This window comes from Pogona vitticeps, chromosome 11 (assembly GCF_051106095.1).
Source record: "Pogona vitticeps strain Pit_001003342236 chromosome 11, PviZW2.1, whole genome shotgun sequence".
Lineage (NCBI taxonomy): Eukaryota > Metazoa > Chordata > Lepidosauria > Squamata > Agamidae > Pogona > Pogona vitticeps.
Window position 1 is genome coordinate 17299335 of NC_135793.1, and position 26558 is coordinate 17325892.

General features: G+C 43.0%; 1 protein-coding gene across 2 annotated transcripts in view; it reads right to left on the bottom strand.

Moving 5' to 3' along the window:
- The window catches only part of STAG2 (STAG2 cohesin complex component), an 84696-nt gene extending 62085 nt beyond the window's left edge, over window positions 1-22611 (bottom strand). The window contains exon 1 of one of the 2 annotated variants that reach the window (XM_072981200.2): window positions 22218-22611. The gene's annotated coding sequence lies outside the window, so the exon portion shown is untranslated. Of the gene's footprint in view, window positions 1-20169; window positions 20231-22217 lie in introns of those variants that run through there. The other variant, XM_072981201.2, reaches the window with a different exon arrangement.
- Window positions 22612-26558: the final 3947 nt, after the last annotated feature.

Sequence of the window (26558 nt, forward strand, 5' to 3'; positions counted from 1 at the left end):
AGGTGTCCTCTTCACCTAAGTATTCTTTTATTCTGTCTAGAGTCATTAGTGTTTGTTTTTCTGCAGTTTAGACCAGTGGTTCTTAACTTTTTGAAAGAAACGCCCCCTTGAGCCATTGAGGAAGCTATCATCGACCCCCTCCCTGAGGTGATGATATCTTACCTACCTACCTACCTACCTACCTCCCCACCCGGGTGCAAGGCAGCGCTTCACGGGGTGAGGATGAGAACCCGAGACCCTTTCCTTCCACCCGATCCACACTCAGTGCTCCCCTAAAGGAGAAAGGCGAGATGTGGCAGGTAGAAAGAGCTGGATCATCTGGCGGCAGCAGCAGCACTGGATCTACTGCCAGCACTGCGGCTGCAGTCTGCACAGGTTTGGCTCACTCCAGCGCCCCCCTACCGCCCCCTTCTGTTCTTTCACCCCCACACCGCCCCTTTTCGTTCTACCGCCCCCCTGAAAAATGAAATCGCCCCCTGGGGGGCATTATTGCCCACGTTAAAAACCACTGGTTTAGACTATCAACATGCCATCATAGGAAGAAAGACATGAACAGTCACTGAAATTAAAATCATATTCCTTTAAAAAAAATCTGTATTTTTAAAAGCATACAGATTCCTAGTCTCATATATACTGTTCCATCACCTTTGTTACTACTACCATCTGGATCAACACTGCTTTCTCACATAGTAAATCTTGGGGATTATGTGTGTAGAAAAGTTTATATTAGAGCATGGCTGATGAAGGTCATAGTAACCATAATCATCACTCACACCAGGAAAATATTTTGTGAGTCTAACAGACTTATTGTTCAGTAATGTTTTCCCAGTCATAGGGTGCTGCTTGTAGTCTATCTGAATCCAACAGAGACTGGATACAGCAAGTACACCATATTGCATTGTTACCGATTCTTCTTGCAGAAACAGTACAGAAGTGTTGTGCACATAGTTGTATCCTCTCATGGGCCCTTGTACACCTCAAGCTTTCTAGGCCTTGTGGCGAACATTTTAGAGGCATCTAGGGAAAAGGGGCTAATTTCCTACAAGTCACTGACTAGAATAGCTAAAATGCTCTTTGTCATGCTCCGGTACGAGAAAATGGACAAGAGGAAGAAACCTCCCAACTGTGCACTCTTTCCTTTCTCCTGGAGGGTGGAGGTTTGTATGTCACCCCCTCCTTTGAGCAAAAAGGAGGCAGGAAGAAGCTGGAAGAAGAAGGCAGAAAAGTAAACTCAGGGGGAGGGAGTAGCAAAAAGTGACAGAAGAAATAAAAGCAAGGGAAACTGAGGTGAGGAGACAGAAGCTGGATGGTTAAATGCTGAGAAAGGAGTACAGTGGTGCCTCCAAGACGAGCGCTTCGTTTAACGAAGAAATCACATAACGAAGTTTTTGCAATCGCAAAAGCGATCACAAAACAATGTTTCCTATGGGGTTTTTTCACTTTGCGATGATCGGTTACCTGCTTCGCTAACCGATTATCGCACAGCTGATCAGCAGTTTTAAAATGGCCACTGGATTAAAAAATGGCCACCCGCTGTTTTCTGGGACGGATTCCTCGCTGCACGGGCAGCAAAAATGGCCGCGCTATGGAGGATCGTCGTTGGACGGTGAATTTCAAGCCCATAGGAACGCATTAATCAGGTTTTAATGCGTTTCTATGGGCTTTTTAAAATCGCTTTACGATGTTTTTGTTCTACAGCGATTGGGCTGGAACGAATTAACATCGTAATGTGAGGCACCAATGTAGTGCCAGAATTACCCCATGGCTTGGGAGTGAATACTGAAGAGTATGGGAGATGAGACGGGAGATGCCTCGAGTACCAAAGGAAGAAGATAGGCAAAGGAGGAAGAGGATCCCAAAAAAAAATCAATCTTATTGGGCAGAAACTGAGAGGTAGGAGAGGTGAAAGGGAGACTAAGAAAAAAAATGGGAGATCAGGGTTGGCATGAGGAATTGATCTTCCCCCACCACAGTGAACTATGGGTTGGCTGGACAGATCAGTAGTGTGCATCCTGCAAGCTGAGCCAGCCTGTGTGGCTTTGAGCAAGCTGTACATTTCCAGGGCACCCACAGAAAAAGGGAATGATAAACCACTTTTGAATATCCTTTACCTGGAAGAGCTGAGGGCTTGTTTTCATAATTAACCCTCATCATAAAGGCAATGATATATTTTCCCCAAAATGTAGCAGATGAACAGAAGCAATGGCTGTTGTTTCATTTTTGGACCTAGCCATCACCATACTGATCAAATGAACTTCACCTTGCTATCAACATGCAAGACTTTTTCTTCCATTCCATTTAAGATTTGAAGATTACTTTCACCTTGAAAACAACTTCCTCTTTGAACTTTCTACAATATCTCCTCCACTATAGCTGATCTCTGATGTTCCCAGTCATGAAGCCCTAATGTGCCTACTGAAAGTCATGATTCCAAAATTGTTCAAATCCATCTCAGCCACTACTCACTGGTGATCGTGGGCCAGTTATGCACTCTCAGATAATCTGTACTGTTTGAAACTTGTCATGATGACAATATAGCCTTTAGTTACTTGCAGATAGGGCAGAGTATACAAATGATTAAAAAATACCCCAAAATCTAAAAACTAATCAATAATTACTCTGTTGCAATAGTAAATTATACAATTAACATAAACGCTTTGCGGTTTTTCTGATAAACTCCCCATATGAAACAGCATATGACATACAGTATTTTGAGTTCCAGTGTTCATGCAATTAACTAGAAAGCAATCACATTTACTTCAGTTATTTTAAATTATATTACAATGTTCATTTTTCTACATGTTGCAATATTTACATAATTTCCCTTCTGTTCGTTGTATACCTGTGTGGAAATTCTCTGACCTCCTAGCAGACATCTGAACAAAACTGTAACACCAACATGCTAAGGGCACTGAGAGGAACAAATGTGCCCCCTTCTTAGCAGCAGCGAAAGCTTTATTCTGGTTTCTGAGGGGGATCTTCTTTGTGTGAAGGTTTTTACCCATCCCCTAGATACTGTAATGTCCTCCCACCTCTTGGTCCATTTCTGAAATTCTCTTCCTTTTCTTCTTACCTTTAACTTCCCCCAGCCTGTTGCCTCCCCAGCAGTAGTGGTGGAGTAAGGACAGGAGCAGAAGGGCAAGCAGCTGCCATGGTGACTATTTATGCAAATGTGGGGGCTCATATATAACTTGGGAATTATAAAAGGGGGTCATGACTTAAAAAACACTGGGAACCACTAGAATGAGAGAATGAAATGTATGTGCTGTATTTTGTACACCTGCAGTTTCCCAGGCACCTAGGGACACTGTTGTGGAAACATGTTTTTGAGTTCCATCTCCTGGGGGTTTGTTCTGTGTTTGGAAGGTCTTCTTTTTAGTTTTCCTCCCCTTCTTTAGGCTTTTCACAAATCACATATCATTGTTAAAATTGTGGCAGCAATTATCTTTATGTTTTTTTTTTTTTGGTAAATCATCCCTTCTCAGAAAGTAGAGGCTTCTTTCTCCCCAAAGGGCCTGTTTCTCATGCATACACATATACACTAATCTTAGTATCCCAGTCCAAAAGGTGAAGGAAGAAATTATTTGACAAGGGCTACAACACAAATAATCCAACCTCCGACCTCTTAGAAAACACTTTGCGAGCACCCTTGTGGCTTTCGACCCCCAGACTGGGAAATACTACCATATTCAATAATGAGCTCAGTTTAAATGGTTAAAATCCAGTAGTCTACACGTGTGACAGGAAGGCATAGTTTCTACTGTCTCCCTAAATAGTGAATCAGTAGGTTGTAACTACAGTATTTTGAAAGGTAACTGCCCAGCCACAGAATCTTCACCTGCACTCTGTCAGATCAGCATGTGTATCTTTCCCCTCCTAGTGCCTGAAGTTCTAGTGCAGCAAGAAGCCATCTGTTCTAACACACTTTGAAGCAGCAAAGATCATAAATTTGTTTGCTGTCCATTAACTGAGTGGGAGGGAAAAGCTGTGCAAATTGGCTGCAACTAATCAACAACAGGAATCATGACAATAGCAAGTAACAATGCTAATTTTCTCCCTCAAACGAAGCAACCACTGATTTTAACATATGCATATTTCTAAAAATCATCAAAGTAACAAATACGGATTTTTGTTTTCAAGAAGCTGTTCCTGCCTGAAGTTAGTTTCTAAACCTGACCTACCTAAAATATCATCCATGAAAAAAAAAATCAGCCTACATGACATAAATCTAAGTACACTTTTTTTGGCTTGGAAAATGAGTTTTATTAAACACACATGAGGTTTGTTTATTTTTAATTGATTCTGGTCACACTTTTTTTTACTCATTTTGGCATGTGTGAACACCTGCATCTGGGCAAAATGTCTGTCAGGGTCTGTGGGGTTTCCTGAAACAAGTGCCAAGTGCAAGTGATTTTGGACTGCAAAAATCCTGTTTACTTCCAACACAGAGGCAAGACATGGGGGGGGTGCAGTTTCCAAGAGGACATACCAACACAAAAACCACAAGTTATTATAGATACTTAAAAAAAAACCAAATCCGATTCTGATTCAACTCATCAGTGTAGTCGAGCCATAAGTCTAGTATAATCCTTGAACAAAATGTAGGGCCTCTACCACAAAAATGTATATATTGTGCATTCAAATATAGTTCAGAGAGGGTAGTTAAGAAATCAATTCCAGTGGTGCCCCGCATAGCGAGGTTAATCCGTTCCGGATTAACCCTCGCTATGCGGAATCGTCGCTAAACGGGTAGGGAAAACGTATTGAAACGCATTAAACTTAGTTTAATGCGTTCCAATACCTTGCTTACTTACCCATTCAGCGAGGATTCCCCTTGCCGGCAGCCATTTTCGCGCCCTCGCTAAGCGAGGGCAGGGCGTGAAAACGGCTGCCGGCAGCCATTTCCGGGCTTCCGGCGGCCATTTTGGAGCCGCCGAACAGCTGTTCGGCGGCTCCAAAATGGCCGCCGCAATACCCGATCTTCGCAATGCGGGTTTTCCCCATTGCGAAGATCGGGTATGTTTCCGTATAGCGATCCCGAAAAAGGGATCGCTATACGGAAACATCGCTATACGGTGCACTCGCTAAATGAGGCACCACTGTACTTTACTGTGCACAGTGAAAATGTCATAAATGGAAGTGGATTCAAGAGATGCAAAGGATGATGAACAATCATCATCCTTTAAAAAAATCAGGCATAACAAGACAGAAAACAGAATACAACACTGATCCCCACATAACACATGACTGTGGACATATGTTGATTTGCATGCCCAGGGAGGTCCTGGGAAGTGGGGGAAGAGCTACAGTGGTGCCTCGCTTAACGACGATAATCCGTTCCAGGAAAATCGCTGTTAAGTGAAAACATTGTAACGCGAAATAAAAAACCCACTGAAACGCACTGGAAACCATTCAATGTGTTCCAATGGGGTAGAAACTCACAGTCCAGCGAAGATTACCATCAGGAAGGAGATTCAGGGTATTGAAAGCAAGGACAAGCAGATTCAAGAACAGTTTTTACCCAAATGCAGTACTGAGTTTAAATGCGGGGCCATAGGTTTTTGGTGGAATTTTAATTGCTGAGAGAAAACGGGGTGTCCATATTTGGATGGTGAAAGTTGTGTATACTTTAACTTTTTTTGTAGTGTTGTCCAGTTTTACCTTGGGGAAGAGCACCACATTTCATTGCACCCACTTGTGAGCGCAATGACAAATAAATTTCTTATGTCTTATGTCTTAAGATCCTCCATACGGCAGCCATTTGTGGTGCCTGTATAGTGAGGAATCCATCCCTAAGCAAAGCGGGGAGCCATTTTAAGCACCCGGCGGCCATTTTGAAAACCCGACGATCATTTTTTTTGATCGCCGTAACGAAAATCGGTTCCCGAAGCAGGGAACCAATCAGCGCTAAGTGAAATTCCCCCATTTAGACCATCATTTTGCAATCACAATTGCGATCGCAAAAACATCACCATAAAGCGGATTCGTTGTAATGCGGGGCAATCGTTAAGCGGAGAGCACAACTGTATCTTGTTACACCAAACCTCAAATAATGGCACGTGTCAGATGCTGCTGTGTATTGGGAGAACTAAAATCCTGGTTCAATACTACAAACTATCAGGATCAAGCCCTCCAATGAATACTGAATATGCACAGCTTGGTCAATTTGGAAAACAATATGTAAAGCACCACAATCCTCTAATGAAAGGAAAAGATCTGAGAGATAGCCTACTCAACCATAAGAGAACATTTAATAAGTCAGAGCATGTTATGAGAGGGGGCTGACTTTTCTAAAGAAAAATCTTCCTGCTCAAACCTACTGCTCAAACCTTGTACTCTGCAACAAGGCAGCTCAACAAAAGCACACTAACAACCATCCTACATCAACTGAAACCACTGCTCCATCTAGTTCAGTACCGTCTATACTGGCTCAAAGCATCTATGAACTTGAGTCTTTCCTCTGTTTACCTGGAGCTGTCAGGGACGGAGTCAATTACATTCTGTGTATACCCCTAAACAAGGAGTACAGTGGTGCCTCACTAGACGATGATAATCTGTTCCACTGAAATCGCTGTTTAGCAAAATCATCATCTAGGGAAAAGCATTTCCCCACTGGAATGCATTGAAACCTGTTTAATGTGTTCCAATGGGGAAGAATCGTCGTTGTCTAGCGAAGATCGGCCATAGGAAAGCCGCTTTGCGAACTGCCAATCAGCTCTTTAAATCGCTGTCTTGCGAAGCTTAGGTCCCGAAAACACCCATTTTGCAAGCACGGAGGGAGCTGTCTAAATCATTGTCTAGCGAAAATTGGTTTGTGAAGCAAAGACCAAACACTGTCCAGCAGCATTCCCCCATAGGTATCACTGTTTTGCTAATCGCTATAGCGATCACAAAAAGTCAATGTCTAGCGAAAAAACTGTCATGTGGGGTAAATGTCTGGCGAGGCACCACTGTATAGTCCTTCCCCATCTTGCTGCTCTTCCCTGTCACAGATGGATCTCTGCTTTATGCAGTCTTGTTCTGCTCCCAGTTCTTGGAGAAAGATGGTACATAATTCAAACAAATAGCTCCTTGGACCCTCACCGCGCATACACCAACTCGATAAGTAGACAGGGTTATTGATGGCTGATAGATGCCATGGCTATAACAACTTCCAAGGAACAACAGGAGGAAAGGTCTGCTGTCCTCATTTCCTGCAGCAGTCTCTGAAGAGTTGTCTAGTTGGTCATTGCAGGAAAGAGGACACTAGAATAGACAGATCTTATGTTCTTAGACTTCAACCCAGAATAAGGCAGCTGAGCTTTAGTTCCATGAAATTAATGGGTCAGAGTTAGGGAGAACTAATGCAATTTAAGTTCCACTGTTTTCAATGGGATAAAAACAGCTGTATCTCAGCATTCATCTCAACTACCAAGTGTTACTGTTGTCTGAAAAATACAAGGGCCAAACTGCTTAGACATATTCCAGAAGGCACAAATAGAAGGAACACTTTTTAATTGAACAACTGCATTGTATAATACTGTGAGACAAGTAATCATATTTATGATTAAACACATTACTCAAACCACAGGAAGGGGAACTGGATGAAGCTTCATTTTTAAATAAGGTGAAATGAAAAATCTAAACATACAAAAGTAAAAATCTTTCTTCAATCTTCCCTAAAGTAGTGACTAACCATGTCTAGACCTTTAAAAAAATGATTTATAAATACAAAAAACCCTCAATATATTACAAAAGTGATGAAAAAGAAGTAGAGTTAAAATGGATGTAAAGATAGTTTTTCTCGGTTCTTTATTGCTAGCCTGGAAATTTTCTGTACAATCACTACTGAGAGAGAAGGGTCAGTCAGATACATTTTCAGTGGTGCTAATAGACTGTCCCAATGTAGCAGTAATTAAAAGCTCCATTACATGATTATTAACCCAATACTATCTTTGCTTTAAATACATATCCACACTAACCAAAGTACAAAGACAGATGCATCATGCCTTCTCAGCATGGGAAATAAGTTGACCTTAGTGTAGCTGGGTACTTCCCAAAACTAGTTGCACCATATAGTGCCAAACTGCATTCAATAAAGTCATTTGCATCTCTACACCTCCCCTTTTTGATCTTGCCCAAGCTCAGTTAGGGGAAAAGATGCAAAATCCTTTGTATTTATATTTACAAAACACTTTACTGCACTATTAGCTACTGGTTTTGTATCAAAGAACCACACTGCTCTTTAGAACTTTACAACAGAAATCATCTTTTAGTAAAACAGAAAGATTAATGGTAACAAGGTATGCATTCAGAGCAACTTTAAAAAGTACATTTTTATGCATTATCATAATTGAATATTCAGTCACTTTTATAGATATTACTGTTTCATGCCCCAGCACACTAGTATCCTCACTATTTCAGTTAACAATATAATGTCTGCTAGTGTAGAGAATGCAAAATGTCATGTCAACTACAAGAGGTGTGCAAAAATGTATATTCCACTGCTTCTCATTCTAAAAAGACCTGACATTCTTCTTGGCTTCATGATACTATTACACCTCTGGGAACTCTAATGTCACACATGTGATTGCTGAAGACATAAGATTACCTTCCTTGTACAATAACAATTAGAAGTTATTTTATCCATGAGTTTCTCAAAAGGTGAGCATTTACATCCAACGCCAAATTCACAAAACCAGAATTGTGAACATCATCTTACACAAGGATTATAATGCCAGACAACACTGGATACATGTAAAATCAATGAATAAATTAGCAAAAAAAATTCCTATATAAACAGTTTTGAATGTTTCTGACCGCAATTTTCTAAACAAAAAAACCTAGATCTAAATTACAACTTTGTTCACATTTTTCACATAACATTAAAAAAGAAGATACAGATATAAGCGAAGTTTCACATTTAAATTATCATTTACACCTACTCGCCAATATCCCGCTCAATATTTACATACATGCAGACCTACAACCATGGAAGCCAACACAGTAAACTGATGAAATGCTCATCCTGTTATGACAAAGAACATGATGAGCATCTTGCAAACTTCTGCAACTGATGTATACATAATAATGAACAAGATACTTACTGACCACTGCATGCTGAAAAATGCAGGAATCAATAATCACACTTAAGTCCTTCCCTTATTTCAAACAGTCCACAAATACCAAGACTGAAAATCCTGAAATATACTCAACAGCCATCAAGGGCAACTTCTACTGGGTTCTTTGGGAAGCAGCATTCAAGATTCTCACCCCGAGCTCTCACTGATAAGTCTTTTAGAAGAAGCCTCTTCTAAACAAGCAGTGAGAGAAACTCCTGTCAGTTTCTATGTTTCCCCTATACGAGTCCAAATGAAAAAAGAACTCTTTCTTCTCAGTGATCTTCATGTACAAAAAGAATGAGAGGTGGGGTGACTAACTACCCTGTTTCCCCAAAAATAAGACCTAATCTGAAAATAAGACCCAGTATGATTTTTTCAAGATGCTCATAATATAAGCCCTACCCCAAAATAAGCCCCAGTTAAGTGAAATCCCACCCTCCACCATTGTGCAGCAACCAGATTACATGACTGTATTTGAATAAATGTAGATTGTTATACAGCTTCAACTTGTGCCCCCCATTTAAATATCTTTTCTTGACACATGGTTTGTGTTTGGGGGGGGGTTACTGCAGAAGGAAAGGAGACTGTTCCACATGTAGGCATCTATACAGGGATTTTTATTTTAATATTTATTTGCTTGTTTTCATTCTAGGCTGCTTTTCTTCACTCTGGCAACAGCTAATGTTTACATTCATCTCTGCAGTACGCTGCCCAAGGCAAACCCCAACAACCATTTTTGAAGCGAAATATTAGCAAAGTTTCCTTGAAGTAAACCCCACTAAAACAGCTAGATTTAGTTTTGAAAATATATGCATCAGAAGGAACTTTAAATAAAGACACTTCAGAGCTAGTACGTTTGCACAGAAAAGATGGCATTTTTATTTTGCCTTTTTCTTTCAGCATACTATACATAGAACTAGGAAAAATTCACAAAAATATTTAGAAGCCTGTGTTCATTTGTTTAAATTTAATAGTGATCTTGAATAGATTAATGTAAAAGCTAGATGGGATCACTCAAAATTGAACTATATTCACATAAGATTCCCTAGATATGCAAACTATATTTTATTACACACACATGAATGAGTGAGCTTCTAGAACTTACAGAATGTTCCCAGCTGTTGGCCCACAGAGGTAAGAAATCTACAGTAATTCCTCTGGACATAGAACTTTTATTTTTCATACTGAACACTATTTATTTATTACATCCATATCTTTGTAGGCCACCTTTCTCCTGATCAGGAAACTCAGGACAGCTCACAATATTAAAACAAGTAAAATTAGCAAAACAAGAAATTATATATTAAAAACAGCTGACCTATACTAAAAATACATTAAGTGATAATAACATTTAAAATTTTAAACACAAAATTAATTAGCTAAAAGCAGCATCCGGGAACTCCATTATGGTTACTGAAAGCCTGCCTGAAGAGGTGGATCTAAGAATAAAAGGGAGGGGGCTGACCTAAGTTCCTAAAGGAAAGCATTCCACAACCTTGGTACAGCCAGAGAAAACCCTGTCTCATGTGCTCATTGAATATGCCTACAATGGCAACTGGACAAAGAGGATCCTGTGAAGAATTTAAGGGCTGGTAAAGCTCATATGCTTGGACCGAAACCAATATGTCTTTATAAGTAATAGTCAGCATTTTAATTGGGTATAGAAAAGGGCTGTTAGCCAGTGCAGTTGTTGCAGCAGAGCACAATTCTTGTCTCAGCCGCTGCTTCTTCCTGAAGAGGGACCATACACTAATGCTCAGTTACAGCTATGCCTAAATCTTTGATTTCAATGTCTGTTATGGGCAGCCCCTTTCCCACTCCTGTGAAGAAACTGTCAAATATAACAAAGTAATCTGCGGGTGAGAAGAGACTGCTATGGCCAGTCTGCTGGGAAGAGGGCAGAGAGAAAAGCAAATTGACCTGTCCAAACCAACAAAGTTCATAGTATATATTGTGGAAAGATAGTAATACAGTTGGGATAAATGCATAATATAGTAATATTCAAGTCATTCCAACCCTGTTCCAAAAAATAGCCATCTGAAACCTTAGGGGAGGTTTCTTTGGTCCCTTCCCCATCCCATGAAAGTAATCTCTGAAGATCTGAATCATAAGCATCAAGTTGGTTACCAAATTAAGGGCACAGATAAATTCCAAATATGGTGCAAGACTGTAATACCCTTGGCTTAATTTGTTATAATTTCTGCTGTGCATTTCCTTTTTTAAAAAAACTACATTTGTGTGTTTACTTCAAACATTAAATTGCAACCTGAATTATTTGTTAGAAGGTAGCTGGATAACAGTAAAGGAAAAGTGAGAGAAGCATGAGGGTGTGTCAAAAATCAGAAAATATGTACATACTGTGCAAACTCAGGGAATTGTAGTACAAGAGGAATCATATCACATATTTGCTATAGCCCTGAACAGGAAAAGTTCCGGTAGAGCAGGGGTTCCCAAACCCTGGTCCGCAGCCCAATGCCGGTCCATGGCCTTGGCAGGACCAGGCCACTGAAACAGATCTCCGCATGCACTCCCCCCCCATACTGTACACACACACACCCCACCAACCCACACAAGCGCGCCCCGCTCACCCTCTATCCAAGTCTCACATTTTAACATATGGGAAAACTTGAAACCAGAAGCAACCAGGTAAGCCATCAATAAATATAATAGGAAAGCAAAGGAACTATAAGGGAAGAGTATGACTTTACCAGAGAAGACAAAATTAAGGTTAAAGCAGAGAATTCTGGTCACGGCAATCAATCTCTGTCCACAGCTCTGCCACGGAATTCCGGTCTTTGGGGAGATAAAAGGTAAAGGTTCCCCTTGACATTTAGTCCAGTCGTGTCCAACTCTAGGGCACGGTGCTCATCCCCGTCTCCAAGCCGTACAGCCAGCGTTTGTCCATAGACATTTTTTGTGGTCACATGGCCAACGCGACTAGACACAGAATGCTATTACCTTCCCACTGTGATGGTACCTATTTATCTACTTGCATTTACAGTGGTGGCTCGCACAACGGGTGCCTCACACAACGATGAATTCACACAACGATGCCTTTTTCTGTTAAATTTGCCGCCTCACACAGCGATGTTTCCTATGGGGGATTTTCACACAACGATGTCTCTTTTTCGTTCCTGTAAAAGTGTCTTACAATGTTTGGAAGCCGTTTTAAATGCTTGCACTGGTTAGCCCACCTCCTGAACCCTATGCAAACTGATTTTGGTGCTGTTCTGACACTTCGTTAATTTATGATGATTTTTTGTTTTCTCCATTGGAAACCATTAGACAGACCATTCAACGGACCAATTGGAACGGATTAACCGGTTTTCAATGCATTCCTATGGGAAATGGTGTTTCACAGAACGATGTTTCACACAACGTTGATTTTTTTTTGAACCAATTAACATCGTTGTGTGAGGCACCACTGTACATGCTTTTGAATGACTAAGTTGGCAGGAGCTCGGACAAGCAATGGGAGCTCTCTGTGGATTCGATCTTATGACTGCTGGCCTTCTGACCTTGCAGCACAGAAGTTTCTGTAGTTTAACCTGCTGTGTCACCACATCTCCGGTCTTTGGGGAACTTGGTTCTAATTTTCCAGAGTGCTGGGCAGGGACCCCTACCTGCACGCACAGGGTTCCAGCTTCAAATGGAAGTAAATGGGCGGCAATACTGGCTCTGCTGTGCATGTTCAATGCTGTGCTGTGCAGCTTAGATGGAATGTTGGAAGGGGAAGAAAAAAAATGACCAGGTAGAGTTGAATCTATGGCTATATCATGGCAAAATAATACCCTAAATAAAGAACCTGGAGATGGATTCAGAGGGATAGATCTGTTTTTTGAGTTTTAGCCATCTTGAATAATATTGCTTATAATTATTGTATTATATATGTTATTTATATGTCCTTTTAATTTGTTTTAGCCTATGTAAGCCGCCCCGAGTAGACGTTGTCTAGAGAGGCGGGGTAAAAATCAAATAAATAAATAAATAAATAAATAAATAAATAAATAAATAAATAAATAAAATAGATCTTGACACAAGTAGGCATTCTAGCCAACTGTGTCATTCTTCATATGCAAGCTGTTGAAACATTTGAGGATTATAACAGATATAAACATCTGTTTGTCGATGGTGAACGGGTCATTCAAATTGACAGCAGATGAGCAGTATTCTTCAGGGGATATTTTCATTCAAGATTTTAGTTAATGAAGCAGAGAAATGAGCAAAGCAATCCTTATTTCAGCAGGTGACTGAATTCTAACATACAAAATACATTACAGATTTATTTTATAAAGACAAAGTTTCAGTCTGGAATAATGATAGAGCTCATACCAGTATTAAATGCCTATTTATATAAATAACAAAAATGCATTCTGTAACTAGGAAAACAACAATTTTCTAAGTTGTTGGAAAATCCCATTGGAGACAACTGTGAATCCAACAGTAAAACAAGTTAATGAAACATGCTTTTAAAAGCAATATTTACACTAAATATCAAAAAGCTATCACAGCCCCCAAAACATGAGAAACATTCATAGCAAGAGCAGATGCCATGTTTATCTTACCTGCTTAGGCAATAGCCTAGCTCAACTTTTATATTACATACCAAGATTAGCCATATCACCCATGCAAACAACCTTTACTCTGAAGACTATTAATCTGTTGCAGATTGGAGCTGAAGAGGCAATAATTTACTTGCCTGGAATTAATTTCAAATAGGGGCAATTCTTGCTGTCCACAGGTAATCATCATTATCATAGCATACTGTGAAGTAAGCTCTAACACTTGGCGACCCTCTGCAGGATTTTTTATCTATACAATACTGAGAATTGGTTTACTATTCCCTTCTTCTGGGGGCTTGTCCAAAGGCTGCAGAATTTGGCTTTTCTCCTAGTAACCAGAGTGGGGAGAAACTGAAACTCAGTCAGAAAACCCAAATCATTTATCTATCCAGCTAACTCAACCACTAGAATGGCCAACACAAATCTGATTAACATGGATGGCCACCCATTAAAAGATTCATATAAAAATTAGTAAGACAGTAAGACCTTTTTGCACCAGGAAAATTTGGAAACACAATCATAATATTTAAAACAGGGATTGGGGAGAGACTAATGGAAAGCTTATGGATAGGAGAAGTGGGCTGGGATACAAAGACACACTGTCTAGTCAAATTTGTAACAGTGCGACAAACATTACAATAAGGAACACAAAGTGTCTAAAATGGACTTAGCTAAGAGTGCAAAAATGACAGAAGAGTTCTTCAAAATGCAGTTTACAGACAACTTAAACATAATTACAAAACGAAAGAATTCTTAAAACATGAAAAAATGAGTAGGCAGCATGTTTATTTTATTTATTTATTTAACTTATATGCCACCCACACTACCCAAAGGTCTCTGAATGGCTTACAACAATTTAAATGCTGTAAAAAGATAAAACAATTAAAATACAATTAAAAATGGCTCTAAAAACTGCCATCAGGACACACAGTTGATATTATTTCAATTAAAAACCTTCTGAAACAGGAAGGTTTTGACAATGTCAGCACCAGATGAATCTCCCTCGGGATGGCATTCCATAGTCTGGGGGCAGCTGCCAAAAAGGCCCTTTGTCTACAAGCCATCCCTCTTACTTCCTTGAGGGACAGGTCTTCCAGGAGGGCCCCCTGGCTAGATCTTAACTGCCGGGTAAGTTCATATGGAAGGAGGTGGTCCTTCAGGTATCCAGGGCCCAAGCTGTTTAGGGCTTTATAAGTCAAAACAAGCACTTTGAATTGGGCCAGGGCAGCAACTGGTAACCAATGTAATTTAAACAGAATCAGTCTGATGTGTTCCCTAGCGGTCCCACCAGCTGTGCAGCTGAATTCTGAACCAGTTGCAGATCTTCCAATTAGTCAAGATGGGCAAGGGTCAAGCAGAGTGAGTAGTGGTAGAATGGACAGATCCAAGCACCTGTCCATATCCTCAGGTCTCAACAATTCAAACTCATCCATTTAATTATAAATAAAATAAAATAACTATATTAATTAATTAATTAATTAATACTTGACCTAAGCACAGCACGTTGGGCACATCCTCTGACTGCACTAATGATGGAGCACAACCCACTGTAAATCTGAGCGATTTTTCCCTCAAAGTGAATAGCAAACTCATCACAACAAGCTGATGAGTGGTCTGGGACCTTCACCAGATTTCCCAGTTGAAGAAGATCCCAGACCACCCAAAACAGCTCTACTGGACAACATTCTGAGGAAGCAATATGGATGGCGATATATTGCCGTTTCGCCAGCCGTATTGTCACAAAATAGGCCCAATAATGGGCTCTAAGTCATGTTCAATCAGACTCCCAGCAGGGTTTCCTCCACCTACGCTCCAGCCGTCTCCCCTCTTGCTCCATCGCCCACCGTTCAGATCTATACTGAGGAGCTATCTGGGCTCTGCGTGCAAGGAGAGGGCATTTAGACACAATCATGTCAACCACCCTGGTCATCTCCCTATTCCATAGGTGACCTGAGCTTCAACAGGAACACCAACCATATCAGACAGATAATCCCCCAGAGTATTCAGGAAACCATCCAGATCCATTAGTCTCCTAAGTCAAGTCATCTTAATAGATCCCCCAACCTTGCAGAGGATAGAAGAAGCTAATAGCCTAAACTTGACCAGGAAGTGGTCTGACCATGACAATGGGGTCACATTCAGCCCCTCCACATCCAAACCACCATTTTCGAGTCCCATTGAGATAACCAGGTCCAAAGTATGAACCTTCTCATGCATTGGGCCAATAACACACTGAGACAGCCCCATGGTTGTAATGGCGGCCATAAGTCCTGAGCCGCCCCAGACAAGGCAGCCTCGGCATGGATGTTGAGGTCCCCCAGCACCAACAACCTAAGAGTCCTCTAGACCAGGTCTGAGACTACCTCCGTCAGCTCAGGCAGGGAGACTGTTGGTACACTGCAGGGTGGGCAGTACACCAACAGGATTCCCAATTTGTCTCGTAAGCCCAACACACAATACCTCAAGACCTCCTCTCAAAGGGATAGGAAGCCTGGTCAAAGAGATAGAACTTCTACAGACTATAGCAACTCCCCCTCCCCAACTGTCCAAGCAACACTGGTGCTGGACCAAATATCCAATTATGTTGAGACATAATTGCTCAAACAGCTGTAACAATATTACTAAAAATAAGTACTTTTCCCTGAATAAAATGACACTTTTTCCTAAAATCATTAGAGGAAAAATTGAGGGTCGTTTTATACATGGAAGGAGGCGGAGGCAAAGGAGCAGCCACGCTCGGGCACCTCTCACAGCTGTCCACTGACTACTGCTGCCAGGTCGTCTCCTCGAGTACCACTCGCAGGCTCCTTTCAGGCAGGAGAGAAGGCGGCGACATGAGCTGGAGGTGAGCCCTGGCAGTTGCTCTGGAGGCAGCGACTGGACAGCGGAGGCAGCAGGCGGTGGAGGAGCCATCAAGGGGCTGCCCCTTGACGGCTTCCCCGCCTCCGTTAAGGGTCAAAATTAGGGAGTCATCTTATACATTGCAGGGAGCCACATACACAGAAAAATACACTATATACTTATATTTAAATTCATAAAGAAACATAATAAAAGCATTATTTTAATCAAACAAGTTATTTTTCACATAATGTTTTAGAGCACCTCTTTAAAATAATACAATATGAAGTGTACTACTGATAATTTCTTTTGCATACATAAATACTTTTTTTCAGGGCACAGTATGAATGGGGAACACAAAGGGTATCTTGATGACACACTGAAAAATGTTGTAATGAACGTAAGTTTTTTTTAAAATGCCATATCAAAAAAACTATCATGATTCCATATATACACATTTTAGCAATGCATATTCAATGAAAAAGTATTTCTGCAAACAGGGTATTTTAAGATGATGACCATAACTCTGCTTACACAAAAACTGGGAATTTCTACAAATATTTACTAGGTCCTTATGGTTGATTACAGCTGCTCAGATCTTCCAAGCAAGCATTCTCACATTCAAGTGGGCAATTACTTGAACACTTTACAGTCTGGCATCTGCATTACCAGCCTTGAACCATTTTATTCAAGTAGGAAGAATTGTTGACAACAGCAAATTCCTTGTCTCAGTCCCTGTACCAACTGGAAAAAAAAAGTCAATAGAAAAACCCAACTAGAGGAAGAAGTTGTAGTGCTGATCTTATTCCAGGAAGATTTGGACACAAATCCCTATCTACCGGATGACCTTAGAATAAAGAAAACAGCAGCATGTGCCCTTCAGGAAGACTGTGTTGGGGAAAAGATAAAATTAAACAGGAGACGGAGAAAACTGTCTTAACCAATCAAATATATCACTAAGCAATGCTGCCAACATTTGAGTCAAAACTCTCCTGTCACATACTGACAATATCCAAAGAAACAAAAGACTAAAACATGTAGTACCTGAAAGACTAACTACATGCGAGTTCTCCCACTGTTAGAACTAACACATAAGAATGGAAAAAGCACAACAGGTATTTAGTAAGCAAACATCAGCTGTAATTATATTAGTGATTAGAAATTGCTAATAATAAAACATCCAAAAGCATTTTCCAAGTGGTAATAAAATAGTTGTATTTTCTGGGAGGGGAAAAACAATAAAACTGAGAACAGATTTAAAGTCACTGGCCTTTGTTCAAGGAAAGGTGATCCAAAGAGATTTCTGTACATTTCCCTCACATCTTCTGTGTATGGAAAAAAAAGGGGGGATCATGCAGAAAACCCCCATAGCTGCAAAATGTGGTCAGACTTCACATTTGGCTTTTATGCCTGCATCTGACAGTTGCACTGGCAACTCTGTTTATAGGCCAAATTGTCATTTAGCTATTGAGATGAAAAAGCCAAAATTACACTGAGAAAATAGGAAGGAAATATTGATGGAAACACGTGGTGCATGGTATTCTGCTGTGGGACAGAGCTTAAACAATAAGGGCTGTTTATATTTACTGACATAAATTGGGAAGTACAACACTACCCATTTTTTAAAAAATCAGACTTTAACTGATAGTCTAGTTCCCAGACACAACCTTTAGCAAAAATCCATTCTTGTAAGACCTAAAATTAACTGCTTGTATCATCAGTAATTTTTTTTATTAGTGTTACATGCATTCCAAGAATATGAAAGAACGGCCATTTTACTCAACAGGAACAAAAACTGAAAAGCCCTTTGGTACCTTAAAGACAAAATCATTTACTGCAAGATAAACTTCTGTGAGCCAGATCCCCATGGGTCTGCTTCCTAAGTTCACAAGAGTGAATGAATACTTCCACAGAAACTAGTAAAGTGATTCAAAATCTCATAGACTACAAATGCTTTTTTATACTTCATGACAAACCTACCAATAACAAAGTCATGACCAAATGTTAAAAAAATTACTTTGTTTCAGGCTTTAAGAGGGAGAGAAAAACTTTTACCTCTGGAGAGACACTGACAAAGTCCTGACTTGTGGTTTCTAAAATGAGAGCTAAATAGGGGAGGTTGAAGGTAAGAAGGCAAAGAAAGAAAAAGAAGGGGGGGAGAGAGATCTACAAAGCATAAACTGAGAAATGGCTCCTTCAGGTTGGCCTAAAGACAGCTCTGCAATCTCAGAAAGACCAATAATAGTGTCCTATGGGGGGAACTTCTCAATTTCTTGTTAGCATACATTCAGCAGTTGCACAATCAGTTATACAAAGATCTGAATCAGGACAGAAAACCTGTATTTATTATTTCCACTTGTATAATGCCCCCATTTGTGTTATCACTATCTATGTGGCTCACAACATACAATAAATTCACACAATAAAAGGCTTGAGATACATTTGCACTGCTGAAAGTGCTGTCTTTCCTTTGCAAAGCTTGTTAAATCCATCACTGCGGTATACAGCAGCCAAGGAACTTATTTAAAAGCTTCTGCTCCATCCTGCAACAGGGTTTTAAGGCTCCAGCGAAGATTAGCAGGGCACTACATCTTCAAGACCCCAGCCAGCATTTTCGTGATGATCCAAAGGTCTAGATTTAAATGCTGCTCCATAAACAAGCCCCCCCCCCAAAGAGCAAGTCATAAAGGCGCACCCTTTGGCCACCAAACCCGGAGATTTTTCAGCAAGAGATGCCTGCCCGTTCATCAGAGAGCAGCTGCTCATGTTTAGGAATCCCAGGTCCCTTCTTCAAATACACTTAAACTCGCCAACTCGTCGGCTACAAACAAGGAGACTGGGCGCCTTCTCCTAGCGAGACTGTCCAATCCGAGAGAGAAGAGGAGGAACGTGGGCGATTTCTGCGAAGATGGTAAACCCGGGCGGCCGTCCGTCGAGTAGGCCCCAGCACCGAGAACGGCGTGTGACGCACTTCGGTAACCTGACTCCCCCACCCCGCCCCGCCCCGCAGTGCTAACAAAAAAGGACCCCCTTTCCACCAAGGCAGAGCGCCGACAACAAGAGGATTTAGCTCAGCGGGTCACTTCGGCAAAACCCGCCAGAGAGCCGGAAAGGGGGACCGGCCCCTTCCCCGCGTCTCCAGTTGGAAAAGAGGCCGAGCCAACTCTCGGGTGGAATGAAGCAAACACGGGGTGTGGCAGCCAAAAGCACCTCCCCGTCTTTGCGCCGCATGAAGGGAACTGCCGAATAAGGGCTCCAGCCTCGGGGTGGAACACCTCGAGGGCAGCGCTGTGCAAGACCCACAACTGCCTGTATAAGGCGTGCCAAGCTGATGACTCCGGGTCGCCCTCTCCCCCCCCCCCGCCCGCCACTAAATACCGAAAGTGAAAACAAGGAAATGCAATTCTGTTAACAACGACCGAACTAAACTAAAGCCTTTCGCAATCTGGGGGCAGCAGACCCCATAAGGAACAATCCCGCCAACCGCCCCCCAGGATAACACAAGAACCCAAGAGAAAACACCCCAGGTTTCCCACATAGCCCACCCACCGACCCCCCGCCGTCTTCGTATTTCCAGCCTATGCCGCCTCCCTAATTTACTAAAAGATCAGGCTTTTCCCGTAGAAGTGAGTATAAAAGAAGTCCGGAAAAGAGGGGTCACTTCCTACCTGGAGAAAGGTTCAGTTTCTGTGTGGGATGAGAAGGGGGAGGGGGCAACAAGTATCTAAAACAAAAGTGGCGCCAAAAGGGGGGGGCTGAACCACTAAACAGCCTCCTTCCGCCCTCTCTTCCCCTCCCACTCGGCAACGACTCCGCGGGCCTCCCAACATCAAAAAGTCACCGGGACATACGAGACCCTCCCCCCCCCCCCTTTAACTAACTGCAACTGACCACCATAAACAGAAAAGCGGGCAAATAAAAGGAAATGGCCACGTCTAGGGAGAAAAACCCTATAGACACTGAGGTGGAGAAATCATCAGGGTATATTCAATGCAACTTGTTTCTGAGTAAATACTTGAAGGGAAAACGCCTGAAGGTTGTTTGGGTTTGTTTTTTTAACCCTGAATCCTGGGGAGGAGGAAGAGAAAACTAAAGCCAGCCACACCAGTTTCCCCCGAACAGCTGGTTTCATTGGCGTTCGTGGGAATCGGACAGAAATTCCGGCAAAACCTCCTGTCCTATATCCTGTGTCAAGGACTGAGCCCTTTCCCCCGCTTCTGGTCCTATTCAGGGAAATAAATAAATACATCCTGTGGCCTTTCCGAAGGCACGAGGGGGAAAAAACCTGCGGGCCTTTCCAGGCCAATCCGAGGCACGGGCCCGACCCCCCCTCGCAACAACTTCACTGCCAGGGGGCCTTTAAATCCAGGTGTAAAGATACTGAATGTTGGAAAGGAGCTGATGTCTGTGATATTTTAATCCCATTTCAGAAGGAAGAGGATGAGGCCGGAGAGAGAGAGAGAAATTACATCAAAACAACTCCCCCCTCCCCCCAAATTCTGTTCTGTCAAGGGCGCGCGCGCCTTTCAAAACTGCTCCCAAACATTTCTTGTCCCTCCAGGCCAAGCCCCAAAGAGTAGGACTCGCTTTTCCCCTTCCTTTCTTTGGTGCCAGCCCAGTCAGCCAGACAGCCAACTTACTAAGGTTGTTTTTAAACAAAAAAGAAAAGGCCATGAAGGAAAAACAAGTCGGCGCGCCACTTCCCAAATCCGAACCGCCTTCCCACGAATATCCCTTTCACCGCCGATCCCCCCTCCCCTCCCCAGCGAAGACAATCGCTGGAGTCCTCCATCTTGCTAGCAACCCATCGACGAGCAGGGAGACCCATTCTCCCTCCTCCTCCTCCTCTCCCCCTCCCCCTCCCTGCCACCCTTCCCTCTCTCTCCCCCCCCCCCACCAAAACTGGAGAATGGAGTGAGCCCAAGGAAAGACTGGGAGCCAGGCTCCATTTTAACGAGTGCCCAAGCGGCGAGGCCTAGGCCTGCCTGCCTTCCTTCCTCTCTCTTTCTCCCCCCCCCCGCCTGCCTCCCTCAGAGGAGAGGGGGGGTGCAGAGAAGGAAGCGACTGCGGGCCGGAGGGGGGTAGCGGGGTCTTTTAAAGGCCGAGGTGGCGGCTCGGTCCCCCAACCCTATCCCCCTCCGCCCGCTTCCCTCTCCCGGCAGGGCCGGCCCGAGAGCCCAGAGAGAGAAAGGGGGGTTATTTTTCCTCCCTCCCTCCCTCCGCTGCTCGGCTCGGCCTGCCGCGTCCTCCATCTTGCCTGCGTTACGCTTCTCTCTCCCCCCCCCCCACCCGTCCACAACACACAACCACCGCCGCCGCCGCCGCCTCACACTTCCAGCAGGCCAGGCCAGGCCTTGCGCCCCCCCCACTCTCCCTCAGGCCCGGAAACCCCCTATTATTATTCCCGACTGGGTCTTTTTCCCCCCTTTCGGGCTCTTTCTCGACGCCGACGCTTTCCCCACAAACACACACGTCGCCACAACGCGCGTCACACATTCACACACACACAAGGCAGGCGAAGGCGCGCGCGCGCTTCAACACCCCCCCTTCCTCCTTTTTCCCCTCACGGCGGCCAAGATTCGGGGCTCCCTCCTCTTTTTTTTTATTGTTCGTTAGAGCTCGCCCCCCCCCGCCCTTCAAAGTTCCCCTCAGAAAAAGAGGCCAACCTTCCGAAATAAAACTTCCAGAAGCTTCGACGCCACCATGACGAACTTACCTTCCCCGGGCCGGAGGAGGCCTGTGCGAGGGCCTTGACTGGCGGCGGCGGCGGCTCCCGAAGTCTTTGGCGCGCCTTTTTTTTCCCCCTTCTCAATTCTCGCTTCTCTTTTCCGCGTCTTCTTCTTCCTCCTCTTCTTCTCTCTCCCCTCAGCCTCTTTCTCTCCACTTCGCAGGCCAAACAACTCGGCTCGGGTCGACCCCCCCTTACCTTCCAAGGCCCCCCCCTTCGCCGGCGGGAAAAATAAAAATAAAAAATAAAGACGGAAGGCCTCAGAAACCCCGAAGAGGGGTGAGTGTGTGAGGCGGGGAGAGAGAGGGGGGGTTATCTCTACCCGGCTGGGGGGGGGGGAAGGGGCCGAAACGGGCGGATTATTCAATTTGGCGGCGGCAGCGGCGGCGGCGCTGGGGATTGTTTGGGGGGTGCTCGCAGCTCGGAGGCGAGCGAGCGAATGGAGGGAGCAGGCGCCACCTGGCGGCCAGCGAGCCCGGCCCTCTCCGCTGGGCCTAGAGCGGCCCCTGCCGGGCGGACGTCGGGAAGGCAGGCGACGGAGCGGGGGCCGGACACCGCCAAGCGCAGAATGCCTTCGTTCTCCATCCGGGCTGGAGAGAAGAACGGGGTAAACAAGGTGCCGCGCATGCGCGGCGGGGACCGCCATCCTCGGTTTCCCCCCCTCTCTCCCACTCTTTCCTTTCGGCCCGCTTTCGCCACGCCCCCTTGGGCGTCATCACGCCCTTACCGCCCCGCCCTGTTCTCCGCCGCGGGCGGGGGAGGCGAGAGCAGGCACGTAGCGTCCGGGAGAGGAGGAGGGAGGGAGGGAGGAGGAGGCTGGCGAGGCTTTTTATTGCAGTCCGCAAAACAAGCTTGTTCGCAGACCCCAATGCAAAGTCGGACGGCAGGATCTCTTTCGGTTAATACAGCTCTATCTCATGCAGAAAGTGACCGGTCTCTAGGCGATGACTCTTGAATTCATTGTAATAAGTTTTTTTTTTTTAAATAAAAATCATCATTATTATTTATTACATTATTATTTTTAGTATTTTTAATAGATTGTTGTGCTCTTCTCTTTTTAAAACATGTTTTCCGTCTCGATTTCATGTGCATTAAGATAATAGTTGTTTGATTCTTTGCAAATATTTCTCTCCTTCCCGTTTCTAACTTTTAAATGTTGTCTTTTAATTGTTGTAAAGCCGCCTAGGATCCTTTTAAGGAAGAAAGGCAGGATAAAAAAAAAAACACTTTAATAAAAATATTTTAATGCATAAATATATTTTCGTTATCCCTTGCCAACAAAAAATGTTCTGCATGAGAGGAGAAGTTATGAAAAGTGAAACTAAACAAATAGAGCAGTACAACCATTTTATTTGTTGTGTCTCAGAGAAAAGCTGCTACAGTAACTAAAATATTTCTATACTTGGTTTTTTTGTGTGTGTGGAAACAATAGGGGGGCAGAATGGTACATATGTGGGGGTTTCGATTAAGCAGAGGAGAGTATAGAATCAGAATAACTGAGTTGGAAGGCAGCTATAGGGCCATCATCGAGTCCAACCCCCTGCTCAATGCAGGGATCCAGATCAAAGGATATCTGCCAGGAGGCTGTCTAATTACATCTCTTGAATGCTTTAAGCATTGGAGTCCTCAACACCTCCCAGGTAATTGGTTCCACTGTCTTACTGCTCTAACAGTAGTTTTTCCTGATATTCAACTGAAATCTGGCTTCCTATAGCTTAAGCCCATCATTATGTGTCCTGCACTCCGGAGTGATCAAGAACAGATCCTGCCCCTCCTCTGTAAATCTTGAAAAGTGCTCTCATAACTCGCCTCAGTCTTCTTTTCTGAAGGATAAACATGACCAGTTTTTCAGTCTTTTCTCACAGGGCTTGGTTTCCAGTCCCCTGATCATCTTTGTTGCCCTCCTCTGAACTTGTTGGCAACATCCTTAAAGTACACTATCCAGAACTGGATATTGTGCTAAAGATAAGGTTAACCAGCGCCGAATAGAGGAGATCTTTGGAGACTATGCTTGTATTAATGCAACCTAAAATAGAATTTGCATATTTTTTGGTAGCTACATCACACTGTTAGCTCATATTCAGCTATTGGTCTACAGCAATTCCAAGGTTCCTCTCATTCCATAGTACTGCTAAGCCAAGTATCCTTCATCTTGTAACTAATCTGTTTCCCTCAGGTGTAGAAGTTTTGCACCTATCCCTATTAAATTTCATTCTGTCATTTTCAGCCCCTTGAGCCTATCAAAATCTTTTTGAATGTTGTTCCTGTCCTCTGTGGTATTAGCTATTCCACCCAATTTTGTCCACATTGAGGAGATTGAAGCCATGGCTTTGCAATTCCACGGGAGACATTCAACTGACAAGGCTAAGTCTGCTAAGAGTTCATCAATCTGTTAAAATCAGGACCGCCTAGAGTGGTCCTGACCCAATCAGATAGGCGGGATATAAATTAAATAAAATAAAATAATAAAACGGATGAGGTCACTTCCCAATTTGCAGCCAGAAAGAAACGAATATATACAGTGGGGGCTCTACTTAAGAACGTCCCTACTTAAGAACAATCCAACTTAAGAACAGCTCCATTTCCTAAATTTTGCTTCTACTTGAGAACAGAAATCCAAGATAAGAACAGGAAAAAAAACCTTTCCCGCTCTTTTTTTAACCTTAGGTCATCTTAGGTTAAAAAAAGTTCTCCCCCTAGTGGTAGAGTACATATTAACCAGCTTTGCATTAGTTCCTATGGGAACTAATGCTTCAATGTACGAACGCACCTCTACATAACAAAAAAACAGCCAGAACGGATTAATTGGTTTTCAGTCCATTCCTATGGGAAATTTTGCTTCAACTTAAGAACGTTTCAACTTAAGAACACCATTCCAAAACCGATTAAGTTCTTAAGTAGAGGTTCCACTGTAAAGTAAATTCACGTTTTTGTATACTATGACTTCTTAGTAGTTTAGTAGTCTCAGCCTGCTCAAAGTTAAATCCCCATTGATCTATATATATAGACTTGAAGAGAAGCCAAGATACTGCTAAGCAGAATTTATTGGACTGATTGATCATTTTTCCCAGCAGCATCAGGTGAAAACAACCCTCCCAGCAATGCATGTGCTCTTTTTCTGTGTCTTAGGTGCCCTCAAGTCAGAACCATGTAGAAGAACCCTAACAGAGATTCCAAGATAAGTGAGACATTTAAGGAGTTATTTTACCAGTTTCAGCTCTAACCTTGAGTAACTTGCTAGTGCCAAAGCATAGAAGCACCTTCTTTCTAACAAGGATTAATGCTGTGCCCTTTGCAATGATGGACGGGCAGTTCCATAGCACCCCTCGTGGTAAAGGGTTAATCCATTGAAGCTTTTGAGAGAACTCTGCTAGCCTTGATTGCTCTCCAGGATTCTTGGTTTACCATTTAGGATCTCTGTTAGCCTGTCCTCTCATGGGATCCTTGCCCAAGAATTCCCGTATATTGTTGCAGTTGGAGTTCCAGCACTCCGCAGCACCAAGGCAATGTAGTAAGACTAAGGAGACAGAATCTTTGTCTCCCTTGATCTGGTTCCCCTATTGCATTGATCCCCATTCCTGCCAGCCGTCTCCTCAGGTACTGCAGACCTTTGCAGTGTGGCCTGAATCTCAGAACCATCTCAGTCTGGTGAGTTTGCTTTGTTTCCCCATACTAATTAAATACTTTATTGCGAATCATTGGTATGTTTTCATTCTTTTGTGTTCAATAAAATTCTCCTTGCGAATACCTCTGTGTGTGATATACTCAGCCCAATCTGGGTCAATGTGCACTACCGCCATAGTTCAAAGATCCCTTACAGGTGTGTGTCTGAACATGTGTGAGTTCGCACATGTGTGCTGAGAACACACCTGGTGACACAAGGCCATCTGATGAATTTCACAGCCATCACTAGTGGCTTTCAAAATACAAATTGAGGGGGGGAAAGGGAAACAGAAATACCACAGACTAAATCCAACTCTAAGCAGACCATAGGAGACACACTGAAGTAAAAGAGGCTTGTTAGTCACCATTTAGAGAAGTGCCATTAGTTTCAGGGGGTCTGTCCTACTTGAGCCTAACATTGGATTTAGTGTCATAGCACTAAATTTAGCACTTTATTTAGAGAGCATTTATAAAACAATAGCACGGGGAGGGGGAAGACTTCAAACATAACCAGCATTAAAAACAGCACAGCTGAAGCATTTAATAAAATCTTAATTGCTTGCCTCACTTAAGAACATAGTTCGAGAATATACTTTTATTTCAGTGGTTCTTCATGGTCTCTGTGAATTCACACAAATGGGTTATTCTGTGCCTGCACAGGACCTC